At 41.5% G+C, this 13,876-nt stretch overlaps 1 non-coding gene across 1 annotated transcript; it reads right to left on the bottom strand.

Moving 5' to 3' along the window:
* Positions 1-13,198: 13,198 nt before the first annotated feature.
* Trnaq-cug (transfer RNA glutamine (anticodon CUG)) lies at positions 13,199-13,270 on the bottom strand. Its single transcript has one exon. It is a non-coding gene; the product is annotated as a tRNA-Gln (tRNA).
* Between the last annotated feature and the right edge of the window lie 606 nt (positions 13,271-13,876).

The following is a 13,876-nucleotide window of genomic DNA, read 5'->3' as shown; positions in this document are numbered from 1 at the left end:
TGTGTGTGTGTGTGTACTCGACGCGACTGTCACCTTCAAAATTAAAGTTATGTGTGTGCATGACGTATCTGATTTCCTCCTCCAAGTCCTCCTCCTCCTCCTATTTTTTTCTTGACCCTCCTCTTCATCTTTAGGAAATCTATTGATAAATTCATTTATTGTACATAAACAAAAAGAAAGACAAAATAGATAGATAAAAAGATAGATTGATAGATATAGATATGAAGATAGATAAAGAGACAGAGCTGAATCTCAAGAAAAGAATGAGACAGGAACTAGTGTGTGTGTGTGTGTGTATGTGTGTGTGTGTGTGTGTGTGTGTGTGTGTGTGTGTGTGTGTGTTTTGCGGACATGGAAGAGAAAGTAAGTAGATGGGATGAGTCTCTCTCTCTCTCTCTCTCTCTCTCTCTCTCTCTGTCACTCATTATACAGGTGGAGGACGTGAAGGTGTCAAGGGTTGTCAGCAGGTGTTAGGCAGGTGAGCACAGCTTGCAACACCTGTCCCCTGAAGTGTTGGCAGGTGAGCCCAGTGTTGCAAGGGAGAGTGTTGGCCAGAGGCAGAAAAGTGTATTTAAAAGGAAAAAAAAAAAGTTCGCGCTGATAGTTGTGATTTTTTTTCTCTTCCGTTTTTTTCTTCTCTTTTCGGTTTATTTTTCCTCTTTCGCTCTTTTTTTTTCTCTATCGTTTTAGGAGGAGCGTGTGGAGGTTGGAATTCCTGAGGTTAGGTATTTGCAACTTTTTCTTCTCCTTTTTTTCTTTCACTTTTATCTATTTTTTCTTTACATTTTTTTGTATGGAGAGGTGTTGAAGGGTAAATTTTCTTGGAGTGGAAGAAAAATGCCGAGTGTTTTTTTTACTTTCTTTTGTTCTCGCTTTTTTCTCTCTTATTTGTGATTGCTTTAGTTGTTTGTTTGTTTGTTTTTGTTCCTGTTGTTGTTGTTGTTGCCGTCCTCTTCTTTAATTTTATCCGCGCTGTTGTTTTGTTCAGAGCCAACCCAAAACATTTATATTCTTTTAACTGGGGATAAAAAAATCTTATACATGACATCGGTCTGTACACACGTTTTTCTCTGTTTGGGGTCTCTTCGGCCTTCCTATTTGTCCGACTTTCTGTCTGTCTCTCTTACTGCCTGTCTGTCTGTTTGCATGCCTGCCGCTTTCAGCCCTCCCGTCCATATATTTCAATCTTTTTCATCTGACGCAAACGAACATACCAAACACACACACACACACACACACACACACACACACACACACACACGAGCACGCAGAGGCAAAACCATCACCTTCACGAGAATATATTTAATCCTTCGGCAGTTGGAATTAATATATTATAATTCAGTGCAATAATCTAATGAAAATGAAAGCCTCGTCCGCGCTGATCTCCGGGAAATGAAGAAAACACTTGGGATGCGCACCAAAATACGTTAATGAATTATAATCGCGATAAAAAGAAAATAACGAAGAAAAGAGGAAGGTAAACGTGTACCCCCAATCACAGCCATCGTTCTAGACCCACTCAAAGGAGAAAAAAAAAATGTCGACATTTCTTTTTTTTTTTTTTTTTACAGCGAGAGCCAGCTCAAGGGCAAAATACAAACAAACAAAAAAAAAAAAAAACGATATACGCTGCTCCGACAAAAGGAAAAAGAGCAGAAGAAGAAACTGAAGGACGAAAACAAAATATCAAGGGAACAAGTGTTAATAGCACAAAAATTGTGCTAGATCGGCGTCGCATGACCTTCCAACACACCCCAACAATTTATATTATGCAACTAGGGGTCTAAAATGGAAAATGCTGAAAAGTAAAGATGGCTCCACTATAAACACTTGCCTGCGCCACAACGGGCTGGGGCCGACCATCAGGCCCTACCATGAAGGCCTACCGGTGCCACAGGCCAGGACTTAAAAAAAAAAATAAAAAAAACTGTAATGCCATGTTGTAGGGTTCATCAGGGCTAACAAATGTTATTATACAATGTCATGTCTACAATGCATGGGTAAGCCAGGAAAACAACTTGAAGAGAACAACAAGAAGATGGACAATCTGGTGATCGGCGTCATCGACGCCGATAAATAAAACAGCAACACAGAAGCCCACTAGACGCTGCTCCGCCAAAAGAAAAGAGAGCAGAGGAAGAAACTGAAGGGCAAAAAAAAAAAGAAAAAAGAAACCCAATAAGCACTGCTCCTATAAACGAGAAGAGACAGCGTGGCGAGAAGAGAGGCAGAGATACGCCAGTCCTCGTCGACAGACCTGGTTAACGCCAGCCGATAGAGTCGGTCTGTCGGCACCCTGCTACGCCATTGGCAAAGGCCCGTGCTCCCCCCTGTTAGGAGGGAGTAAATATTTAACAACAACAACAAGAGAGGCCAGTTTCGGATGGAGATGAGGTGAAGAGGACGAGTTTCTTATACAAAGGCGTGCTCTGATCGCCTTCCTGCACCTCAATTATTGAATATTAACTACTTTTTTGCTACAAATTCTCGCATCCACGGGGGGGGGGGGGGGAGAGAGAGAGAGAGAGAGAGAGAGAGAGAGAGAGAGAGAGAGAGAGAGAGAGAGAGAGAGAGAGAGAGAGAGAGTCAGTCCTCCGGTGCAGTATTTAATTAGAACAGGTGAAAATCCGCTAACACACACCTGTCATCACCTGGATTGGCCCAAACTCAGGTGACATCGATCAGTGTCTCCCTATTGTCAGCAGGTTGATAAATGGTGCTGGAAAATGACCTGGTGTATGTGTGCGTGTATGTGTATGTGTGTGAGTGTGTATGTGTACGTGTGTGTGTGTATGTGTGTGAGTGTGTGTGTGTGTGTGTGTGTGTGTGTGTGTGTGTGTGTGTGTGTGTGTGTGTGTGTGTGTGTGTGTGTGTGTGTGTGTGTGTGTGTGTGTGTGTGTGTGTGTGTGTGTGTGTGTGTGTGTGTGTGTGTGTGTGTGTGTGTGTGTGTGTGTGTGTGTGTGTGTGTGTGAGAAATTCCAATTCCATCGTTCTTGCCTCTTCCACTCATACTTCATTTTCACACGTTCATTCTTGTTCCAACACTTCCCTTCACACCTTTCTTTCTTCTCCCCGTTTATCACCACGCTTGCCTATTCCTTGCTTTTGTCAACACCTTTAAAAGCATTCCCAATAAACGCTCTTCATCAGGAACATAAAATCAGGCGTCGTATAAACATATTGCCGGATAATAATTTCGAGTCAAAGCGCGCGAACCAATATCAGACTTCAACGAGGAGGGCGGAGGAAAAAAAAAAAAAAAAAAGATAAATCCCCTTGAATAAAACTTTTTCAATTAACACTTTTCAATACGTAACAGGTTTTAATCTATTTTCTCACGCGCCCTGTTATGCAAACGATTAATTTCAAAGCAACAGTTGCGTAATTTACCTCCGGATCCGAACTGTCATATTAAATTGCTCACCGAGGATGCCGGACCCATAATTAAAAGAGTGCCACTCCGGCGAGAATTGGAAAAAGGTACTAAAGCAATAGGGTCACACTAATGGACTTGGGGAAGAGAACGGGGAGAGAAAAAAATGGAAAAAAATACGTGGAGAGTAGCTAGAGAAAGAGGAAGAGCTAAGAGGAGGATGGAAATCAAATGGGAAAGAGATATTATATTAAAACATTAGGGTCGCATGAAAGGGCTTGGGGAAGAGAATGGGAAGAGGATAAAAATAGGCGTAGTGTAAGAAAACGGCTTGAGGAAGAGACTGGGAGAAGGGTAAAGGGAGGAAAAGCGTGAAGGATAACTAAAGAAAGAATACACTAACAATAGGGTCACGCGAATAGGCTTGAGGAAGAGACTGAGAGAAGGGAAAAGGGAGGAAAAGCGTGAAGGATAACTAAAGAAAGAGAACACTAACAAAAGGGTCACGTGAACAGGCTTGAGGAAGAGAATGGGAAGAGAAAACAAAGGAAAAATACGTGTACACTAACTAAACAGAAATAAAAGCGAAAGGATTAGTGAGAGCGATTGTATATTGAAAAGGAAAAAAGCGTAAAAAAAATAATAAATGCAGTGCGGAATGATGAACAGTTGAGCAGAAAATCAAATAAGTTAATAAGAAAAACAAGAAAAGAAAAGAAAAGAAGAAAAAAAACTTAAGGGAGAGCGATGAGCTGGACAGGAAAAAAAGTGGAAAAAAGTAAGAAAAGGATAGAAATAAAATAAATATAAATAAAGACGAAGAGAATGGGAAGAGAAAATAAGGAAAAATAGTTATAGAGTTAATTAAGGGATTGGGGAAGAGAATGGGAAGAGGATAGAGGGGAGAAAAAGTGAAAAATAGCTAGAAAAAGGAGGAACAAGTTAAAAAGGATGGAAAGTAAATCAAATAAAAGCAATATACATAACAGTAGCGAAGCCTCGGAGGAATAATAAGAGGAAGTAAAAAAATAATTGTTTCTACTTAAATTAAAGAGAAGAGGAAAATGCGCAAAGCTGGAACGCATTTTTCAGTCTCTCTCTCTCTCTCTCTCTCTCTCTCTCTCTCTCTCTCTCTCTCACACACACACACACGCACACGCACACTCACTCACACAAACACACACGCCTTTAATAACCCCTGCACAGGTTGAATTGCAGGTGTGATGAATATAATTTATCTCTCGTAATTCCACCCCAGCAGTCCCGACATTAGGAGGCAAGAGCGGAGTAGCCGGCTGTCAGGAAACGCTTGGGAGACCTACGATGTGCTGAACAGGGAGAAAAAAAGAGTGGAGGAAGGAAAAAAGACGAAAAAAGCAGTCAGACAGAGAAAATGATAGTGTTAGTGAGTGATTACGTATTGAAATCGGAAAAAGAGTTAAAGAAAAAAAACAATGATGTGTAGAAGGATTGAAAACTGAGGAGAGAATTAGAAGTTGTAAATAAGAAGGATTAGAGAGAAAACACATGAGAGAGCGATGACGTCTTGAACAGCTAGAAAGAAAAAAATGAAGGAAAGAAAAAGAAAAAAAATATGAAGTGTAGTATGATTAAAAGTAGAGCAGAGAATTAGAAAGAGAAAAGAAGAAAAAAAGTATTTGTGGAAGCATGAGGGAGAGCGATTAAGTGTTGAACAGGAAGGGGAAAAAATGAGGAAGGAAAAGAAAAAGTAGAATGATATGACAAAAAAGTTGAGCAGAAAATTAGAAAGGGAAAATAAATTGATAAAAAAAGAAAGAAAACACGAAGGGGAGCGATGATGTATTGAACAGGAGAACAACAAGGGGAAGAAAGGAAGAGAAGAATGCGGTGTAGAATTATTAAAAGTTGAATAGAGAGAGAAAGAGAGGGAAAAGAATAAAAGAGGAAGTGTTTGTGGGAGCGATTATGTATTGAAGAGGAAGAAAAAAATGTGGAGGAAGGGAGAATAAAGAGAAATGATGCAATGTCGAATGATGAAAAAAAGGGGCAGAGACAGAAAACGAAAAAAGAAAAAAAGTGTTGGTGGAAACGTGAAAAAAGTGGAGGAAAAAATAAGAAAAAAATGAAGTGTAGAACGAATGAAAATTAAGCAAAGTTGGAAAAAAAGAAAGAAAAAAAAGTATTAGTGGATGCATTAGGGAAAGCGATTAAGTGTGGAACAGGAAACTTAAAAAAGAAGTGGAGGAAAGAAAAAAAAGAGAAAAATGAAGTGTAGAACGACTGAAAATTAAGCAGAGTTAGAAAAAAAGAAAGAGAAAAAAAAGTATTAGTGGATGCATTAGGGAAAGCGATTAAGTGTTGACCAGGAAACTAAAAAAAAAGTGGAAGAAAGAAAAAACACAAAAAATGCTGTGTTGAACGTAGAATAGTTGACCAGATTCAGAGAGAGAAAATAAGAGAAGGGAAAAAAAAGAAAAGTGTAAGCGTCGGTGTTTCCCTTGAGCTCTAAAGGAAGAAACTGAGAAGCTTGAAGTGTCTTATCAGCTACTCTTTTTCTTCTTTCTTTCCTTTCAATTTTCCTTGCACTATTTAATCAGAGCTTGCTGTCTACTCTAATGGTTCCCTTCGCGAATATCTAATCACACACTCTACTATGATACTCTCTCTCTCTCTCTCTCTCTAGCTGATTAAAGAACTCCAGCGGTGGAAAACTTGCATCATATTTTATCTTTTCCTTTTCACTTTCGAATTTTCTGGGAGAGAGAGAGAGAGAGAGAGAGAGAGAGAGAGAGAGAGAGAGAGAGAGAGAGAGAGAGAGAGAGAGAGAGAGAGAGAGAGAGAGAGAGAGAGATGGCTTTAACGAGATGCATTCTCACAGGGAAAGACGTGAACCTAACCAGACACGCCTCACTTTACTCTCTCTCTCTCTCTCTCTCTCTCTCTCGTACATTATTTTTTTTTACCGTCATGAAGATAAAAGTGAAAGAAGGATAACTACCGTAAAACAATAATAAATCACTACTCACGTCGCCTTTTTGTCACCTCACAGGTCAGGAAATGAACCAGTCACTCTTCTTCTTACCTGGAAATGGAAAAGAGAAAAAATCGATTAATTATTATCATTGAAAAACTCACCGCCTACAAAGAAATAAAAGACAACATGTAGGGAGTCTTGCTTCATATTTTCCATAATTTTAACATATTCAATCTTCTGTTTTATAGGAGTAGTGTTTAGCGGCCTTTTTATTTTTATATTTTTATTTATTTATTTATTTATTTATTATTTTTTGTGTGTATGTGTGTTTCCCCTTTAGCTGCTTCCGTTGCTGTAAAAAAATATAAGTTGCAAAAAGTAGAATGATTATAATTTGAGCAGAGAGTCAGGAAGTGAAAAAAATAAGAGAAAAGAGAAAGCAAATACGGGGGAGAGCGATGAAGTGATGAACAGGAAGAAAAGAATAAAGAGAAGGAGAGGAAAGAAGAAATTGCTAAAACTATACAAAGGTCTCTGCGCTTCATCACAACGGGAACCAAATCGAAAACAAAAGAGAAGAAAAAGAAAATGAGGAAAAGAAAAATAACAAAAAGAAACAGCAAGAGAGACTGAGACGCAAACCAACAGTCAACAAACTAATTAGCAATATAAATGTAATTAGAAGCGAAGATAAAATTACACCCAGACCTGGAGGAGGTGGATAAATTGGAGGAGGAAGATGAGGAAAAAGAGGAGGAAGAGGAAGGGGGGGGAAGGGTACAGGAAACCCACATGACCATAAGACTTCATCAACTCACCACACACGGGACACCTGCCCTCCCTCAAGCAATCAAACAGCAGGTAATTAGCAAGCTCGCACCAGGTAAATCAAGGACACTTTTTCATTCTCTTCCCCGTGGGGCGGACTGGGCCGGTGGGGCGCGTGGAAGCTTAATGACACCTGAACAAGCAAATTAGCTCATTTAGATACAGGTGATTAGATAGGCAACTGGTGCGCTCCAATTCCACCGCCTCTCCCTTCTTCAATCTTCCTCCCTGGGCCGCACGCGAATCCTCAATATCTGTCCCCTGACAATCCTCATCGCCCCCTCCTCTAATCCTTCACCCAAAGCCATGAACCTCGGCTCACTAGGATGTAATACCATATAGGACGTCTAGGGATGGTTGGTGTAAGTGTACTGCTCCCTCTACCAATTATTTTCTGTCTTTATAATTGTTTTCATTTTTCATTCGCTTTCCTCTAATCCTTCACGCAAAGCCATGAACCTCGACTCACTAGGATCCAATATGGTATAGGTCTAAGGTTGGTTGGTTAGGTGTACTGTTCCCTCTACCAATTATTTTCTGTCTTTATAATTGTTTTCTTCATTTGGTTTCCTGAACTCACAAAGATCCCATTAAATAAGTACAGGATATTCACAACTTAACTCCGTGAATCTTTATCTCCGCCCACTCTTTGCCTAATACTTTTCCTTACATTCCACGATAAGGCAACATTTAACGCCCTTTCACCGACTACCCGTTTGAAAGAATTATTAATGGTTCTCTTTTCCTTGATTAAAGAAAAACGAAAGTGCTAGTAGAAACATGAAGGAGAGGTTCTACAGGAAAAAAAAAGGAAGAAAGAAAAAGAAGGAAAAAATGCAGTGTCGAATGATGGAAAGTTGAGCAGAGTTGGAAATTGAGAAAAGAGAAAACAAGGGGTTAGCTAAATGAGGGAAAGTGGTGATGTGTTGCACAGAAAAACAAAATGAAGATTCCTACATATATTTGATCTTACTTTCCAGGAGCACCAGCCTCACTTGAGCAGCCTTGCCATCCCGCTCACGTCTCGTTCCTTTAATATTTTCCCTCGTGTCAGGTTCACCCGCGCTCCCACTCTCGCAACGCATTCATCATGTTTATAAAAAATGTTCTCTAAGCTCTTGAAGTCTTTGTGAGCTCCAATTTATCCCGAAGCGCTCACTCAATTCATAGATTCCACGCATTTATATAAATATTCTCTCGCCGCTCAATCCACGCTCAGAACTGAATTCCAACCATTTCTTCCTTTATTTTTTTCTGCTCTTTTATTCATATTTTAATGTAGTGTAGAAAAGCCTGTACCAAAACACGCTGCAAGGACTTAATACTATTGAAAAAGCAACTAACACTAATTTTTTTTGCTACTTTACTATTACATTTTCTTGACGATTACCATCCCAATAACATCATCAGTGACATCGTTAAGAGAAAGTATATAATAAAATAGCTCACCTTTTTTCCACCCCGTTTCCCGTTTTCTTTTCTCTGCAAACGAACGAAACGAGACTCGAAAAAAAAAGAAAACATCCAAACGAGTGAATCTTTTTTAAGGCGCGCGGGGCAGCCATCCACGCGTGATTACCTCGGTTAATTATCCACGTAAATTAATCTGGACCTGAGGCTGCCGGAGCTCTCTTAATTCCCTCCTAATCGTCAAATCCTCGCAGTTATCCAGACCAGCCGATTAAAGACCCGAGTCTCATTAGCGTGTACAGTGGCGTCTCAAGGTGTGTGTGTGTGTGTGTGTGTGTGTGTGTGTGTGAGTGGGTGGGTGGGTGTGTTTCACCATGTGCACGTTCCTCGGAAGCACACGGAAGTTACACAAACACATCAATAAACACGTCAAAGCAACATCAAGGCGACATTAATAGTTCTCTGTATAGGAAACGCTTGTTCTCGATTTTGTGTATCTTAAGCCACGTCGAATACAAAAAAAAATAATATAAATAAAAACGAGCATGGAACATTAATTTTACCAACGAGCTTTATAGAGATTAAAACTCTTAGGGAAAACACACACACACACACACACACACGCGCGCGCGGAAAAATGTGGTACTCTTGTTGCGTACCACTGTGCAGCCTCCACAAGCGTCAGGACGACCCCTTGATGCAACAGCTTAACACATTATTTTTCAGTGAAGGAAGATGAAATAAACCGGGCTAGTGGGAACCCGGCCTAATAACCTACTAGACTGCTCGCCAAGTCCCTTCAAGTGACCTTCATAGATTACTCACACACACACACACACACACACACACACACACACACCACGGCGAAGAGAATAAAAGAAAAGAAACATTACGTAGTTACCCACAGTGCATAATGACTCTTCAAACCAGTTTCAAACACAGCTGGAGACGATGATGCAGGTGGGATAAGCGAGGAGACTCTACAGCATATTCTTAATAATTCGGAACCCAAGCACACACACATTTGACAAGACTTTCGTAGGAGTTTCGGACATTTGCGGAGGTAGTTTTATGAGCTTTCTGGTAGTTTGATCATTCTTTTTGGGCCATGAACCTACAAAAACACTCATTAGAACGCAATTGATCACCTGGAAGCGTCTGACAATGGCGACCTAACACCTTAAAAGCCTTACCTGCATAGGGAAAGCCTAAGTAAATGAACACTAACGGAACAAACACATAAGAGCCGCCCAAACACCGCATCAAACATACGATTCCTCGATAGAAACAAAAGGGCGTGAATCTCCGGGTCTGTAATTTATCGAGAGAGAGAGAGAGAGAGAGAGAGAGAGAGAGAGAGAGAGAGAGAGAGAGAGAGAGAGAGAGAGAGAGAGAGAGAGAGAGAGAGAGAGAGAGAGAGAGAGAGAGAGAGAGAGAGAGAGAGAGAGAAAATAAAAGAGAGAATAAAAGAGAGACAGAATAGATGAGAGAATAAAAGGAGAGACAATTATAATCCTGTCATTCACTTATTCTTTCTCAAGTGTCAAGATTTTTATGACAGAATGAACGACTGACTGACGAACTAAACGACCCAGCAAGTGAAGGTCTACTGAAGGACATGAGAGGAAATCGGAGTCGGAGTAGGAGGAGAAGGCGGAGGAGGAGTATGGTCGGTATTCTCAGACGCTCCACCTCTCATGTCATCTATTTCCAAAGGCTAAAATGGAGTTTAACCAGGTTTCCATGGGTGTTTTTCACGTTTAAGGTACAGAAGAGGGGTCAAACTACCACCAGGGTCATAAATGTACCTCTGGAAATGCCCAAGACCCTTCAAATACCCTGTCAAATGTGAGGGTGTAAGCGGCGAAGCGTTTGAGAATATGGTCCCAGGTGTTGTGTCGGTCGTGTCCTTCGCATAATCCAGCGCCTCATGACTCCTCGAGGAAGGGCGCCGCGTCGCCTGCACGGGGTCCTTGATGGAGAGCGTAATGGTGCAATTTAATAAAGTAGATTGCTAGGGGCCGAGGCATGACAGGCAGGCGAAGGATGCGACGCCTTTGATGAAGAGGGAGGGAAGGAGAGGGAGTCAAGGAAGATGGAAGAAAAGAGGGAGAAAGGAAGGAAGAAAGGGGGGAAGGGAGGGTAGGTAGAAAGGAAGGAAGAAAGGGGGGAAGGGAGGGTAGGTAGAAAGGAAGGAAGGAAGAAAGAGAGTAGGAAGGAAAGAAAGGACATAAGGAAGGAAGGAAAGTAGAAAGGGAGGAGAGAAGGAAAGAAAGAAAGAAAAGAAAGAAAAGAAGGAAGGAAAGTGGAAGGATGACGAGACTAAGAAGGAAGGATCGTTGAAAGGAAGGATGGGAAGGAAGGGAGAAAGAAAGAAAAAAAGAAAGAAAGGAAGAAGGAAGGAAGGAGGAAAGAAGGAAGGGAGGAAAGAAGGATGGAAGGGAGAGAGGATGAATGGGTGAATAGATTAAATGAAGGAATGAAGAAGGGAAAGAAAGAAAAAAGGAATGAAGGAAGAAAAAAAGAAAGGACAGAAGAAAAAATGGAAGGAAGGATGGAAAAAAAGAAAGGGAGGGAGAAATAGAGAAAGAAGGATAAATAAATACGTAAATACCAAGAACTGCAAAGAAAGAGGAAAACAGGAATATAAAGAGAATAAGAGAAATAAAAAGGAAAGAAGCAAAGAGAGGCAGGCAAACACATACGAAAAGATGCTTAGAGAGAAGGGAAAAAAAAACTAATGATGAAGGAAAAAACACGACAACAAGAAAGAGATAAAGAGAAAGAACGAAGACATGTAGGAAATAAATAACTGAAGGTGTAAGGAATTTGTGAGATATGAAAACGAAGGTAGTAAAGATGATAATGCAAACAAAGGGAGGAAAGGGGTAAGAGGAGAGAGATAAAGAAGGGAGGAGGGAAGGAGGAAAGAAGAAACACGTAAGGATAGGAGGAGGAGGAGGAAGGAGAAAGACATGTGGTGGTGAGAGGAGAGATATGAGAAGGAAGAGAAGCGTATAAGGAGGAAAGTTTGAAGTGAGAGGAGGGAGAGAAGGGAGGAAGGGAGGAGGAAGGGAGGAAAGGTATGAGGCGTGAGGAGGGCAGGTGAGAGATACGAGGAGGGAAAGTAAAAGAGCTATAAAAAGGAAGGGGTGAGCAGGAGGAGGAGGAAGAGGAGGAGGAGGAGGAGGGGAAATGAAGTGATGTGTGTGGTCAGGTTCAGAGGTGACATAAGAAGGAGGAGGAGGAGGAGGAGGAGGAGGAGGAGGAGTTGTTGTTGTTGTTGTTGTTGTTGTTGTTGGAGACGTTTTGCAGGTACAGACAGGGCAATACTGGGGCAAGAAGGGGGGGAGGAGGGGTGAAAGGGAAGAGGGGGGAAGGGAGGGGGCGCGTATCCCTGTAACATACCCAATTCACGTCTGGTCTGACCATAGAAGGAGGAGAGGGAAAGGTGGGGGGGAAAGGGAAAGGGGGGAGGGGAGGGAAGGGGATAGTGACCATGGTGTAGGTTGGTTGGGTTGAGGTGAGGAGGAGAATGGGATTGGGGGAGGGGAGTGACCATGCATCAGGTGGGGGAGCGGGGGGGGGGGGGAGGAGGGGGGGGGTGATGGGGTGATGATGTAGTTTACGAGCGGGTTAACGAGAGCACGCGACTGTATGGAATAGTAATTTAGCCGTATGTAAATTTAAGTGTCCGTCAGCTTTTCTCTCTCTCGATGACCCCCTCCTCCTCCTCCTTCTCTTCCTCTTCCTGCCATTTTTCTTCTGCTTCTTCACTATTCTTCGTTATCTTCTTTAGAGCATCGACGACATGTGGTGAATTTTTCGGGATTTATCATTTTTTTCTTATACTTTTTCCTACTTTTTTATTTTCGTTATACTTTCTTATCTTTCTAAGCTTTTTATATTTTTCTTTTACTTTTTTATACCTTTTTATTTTTCTTAAACTTTTTCGTCTACTTTTTTTATTTTTCTTAACTTTTTACTTTTCTGAATTTTTTCTAATACTTTTCTTATATTTTTTCTTACTTTTTTCCTATACTTTTTTTAGTCGGAGAAGAGTTCGGTTATTCCCGCGCTGATCTCCTTTTCCTCCATTACGTCAAATCGAAAGTTTGACACTAAGAGAATAATATGCGTCACTAAACCAATTTGCCTTGTTATTAAAGTTTGAACAAAGAACAGAGTACACACACACACACACACACACACACACACACACACACACACACACACACACACACCATTACTGCACCACACCAAGTGATACACATATTTGCTTTAACTTTTCCAGAATAATAAGAACTTACCGCTCATGGTACTAAACAGCGGGTAACTTTTTTCTCCCCTTTCAGACAATAAGAGGGGGAGGAGGAGGAGGAGGAGGGAATGAAGATCTAGGAAAAAAGACGGATAAAAAATAGGTTGATGGAGAGAAGGAAGAGAAAGAAACGACTGTGGTGGAAGTGGTAGGAATGGAGAGGAGGAAAAATAGGTGGTGATGTTGGTGGTAAGGGTAGTGGTAGCGGTGGTGTTGGTGAGGGTAGTGGTAGTGGTGGTGCTGGTGGTGGTGAGTGGTAGTGGTAGTAGTGGTGGTGGTGGTGGGCGGGCTTTAAAACTATTTTTACACCAGGTCCCACCGAGACTCGAACTCGGATTGTTGGATTCAGAGTCCAAAGTGCTAACCATTACACCATGGGACCCGCTGAGGAGAGACGCCGCGCCTTAAAACGAATGAATATGTTTACAAACCTTACCACGTGTGTGTGTGTGTGTGTGTGTGTGTGTGTGTGAGAGAGAGAGAGAGAGAGAGAGAGAGAGAGAGAGAGAGAGAGAGAGAGAGAGAGAGAGAGAGAGAGAGAGAGAGAGAGAGAGAGAGATTACGTCACCTCGGCTAGTAAGGTTTCACACAATTTCCTTCGTTTGTCTGTCTGTCTGTCTGTCTAAGTCTGTGTGTCTGTCTGTCTGCTTGTCTGTCTAAGTTTGTGTGTCTGTCTGTCTGCTTGTCTGTCTAAGTCTGTGTGTCTGTCTGTCTGTCTGCTTGTCTGTCTAAGTCTGTGTGTCTGTCTGTCTGTCTGTCTGTCTGTCTGTCTGTCTGTCTGTCTGTCTGTCTGCTTGTCTGTCTAAGTCTGTGTGTCTGTCTGTCTGTCTGTCTGTCTGTCTGCTTGTCTGTCTAAGTTTGTGTGTCTGTCTGTCCGTCCATAAGGTTGCGTCCGAGCCTTGCGTCACCTTTGTTTGTAATGTTTAGGAAAATTAATTAATTAACTCAATTTTTTTTATTGTATTCGTGTTATCCAGAAGCAACCGTG

The sequence above is a fragment of the Eriocheir sinensis genome, chromosome 13, assembly GCF_024679095.1.
Source record: "Eriocheir sinensis breed Jianghai 21 chromosome 13, ASM2467909v1, whole genome shotgun sequence".
Classification (NCBI taxonomy): domain Eukaryota; kingdom Metazoa; phylum Arthropoda; class Malacostraca; order Decapoda; family Varunidae; genus Eriocheir; species Eriocheir sinensis.
The sequence above is the reverse complement of the archived record's forward strand: the minus strand, read 5'-3'. Positions and strand labels throughout refer to the sequence as shown.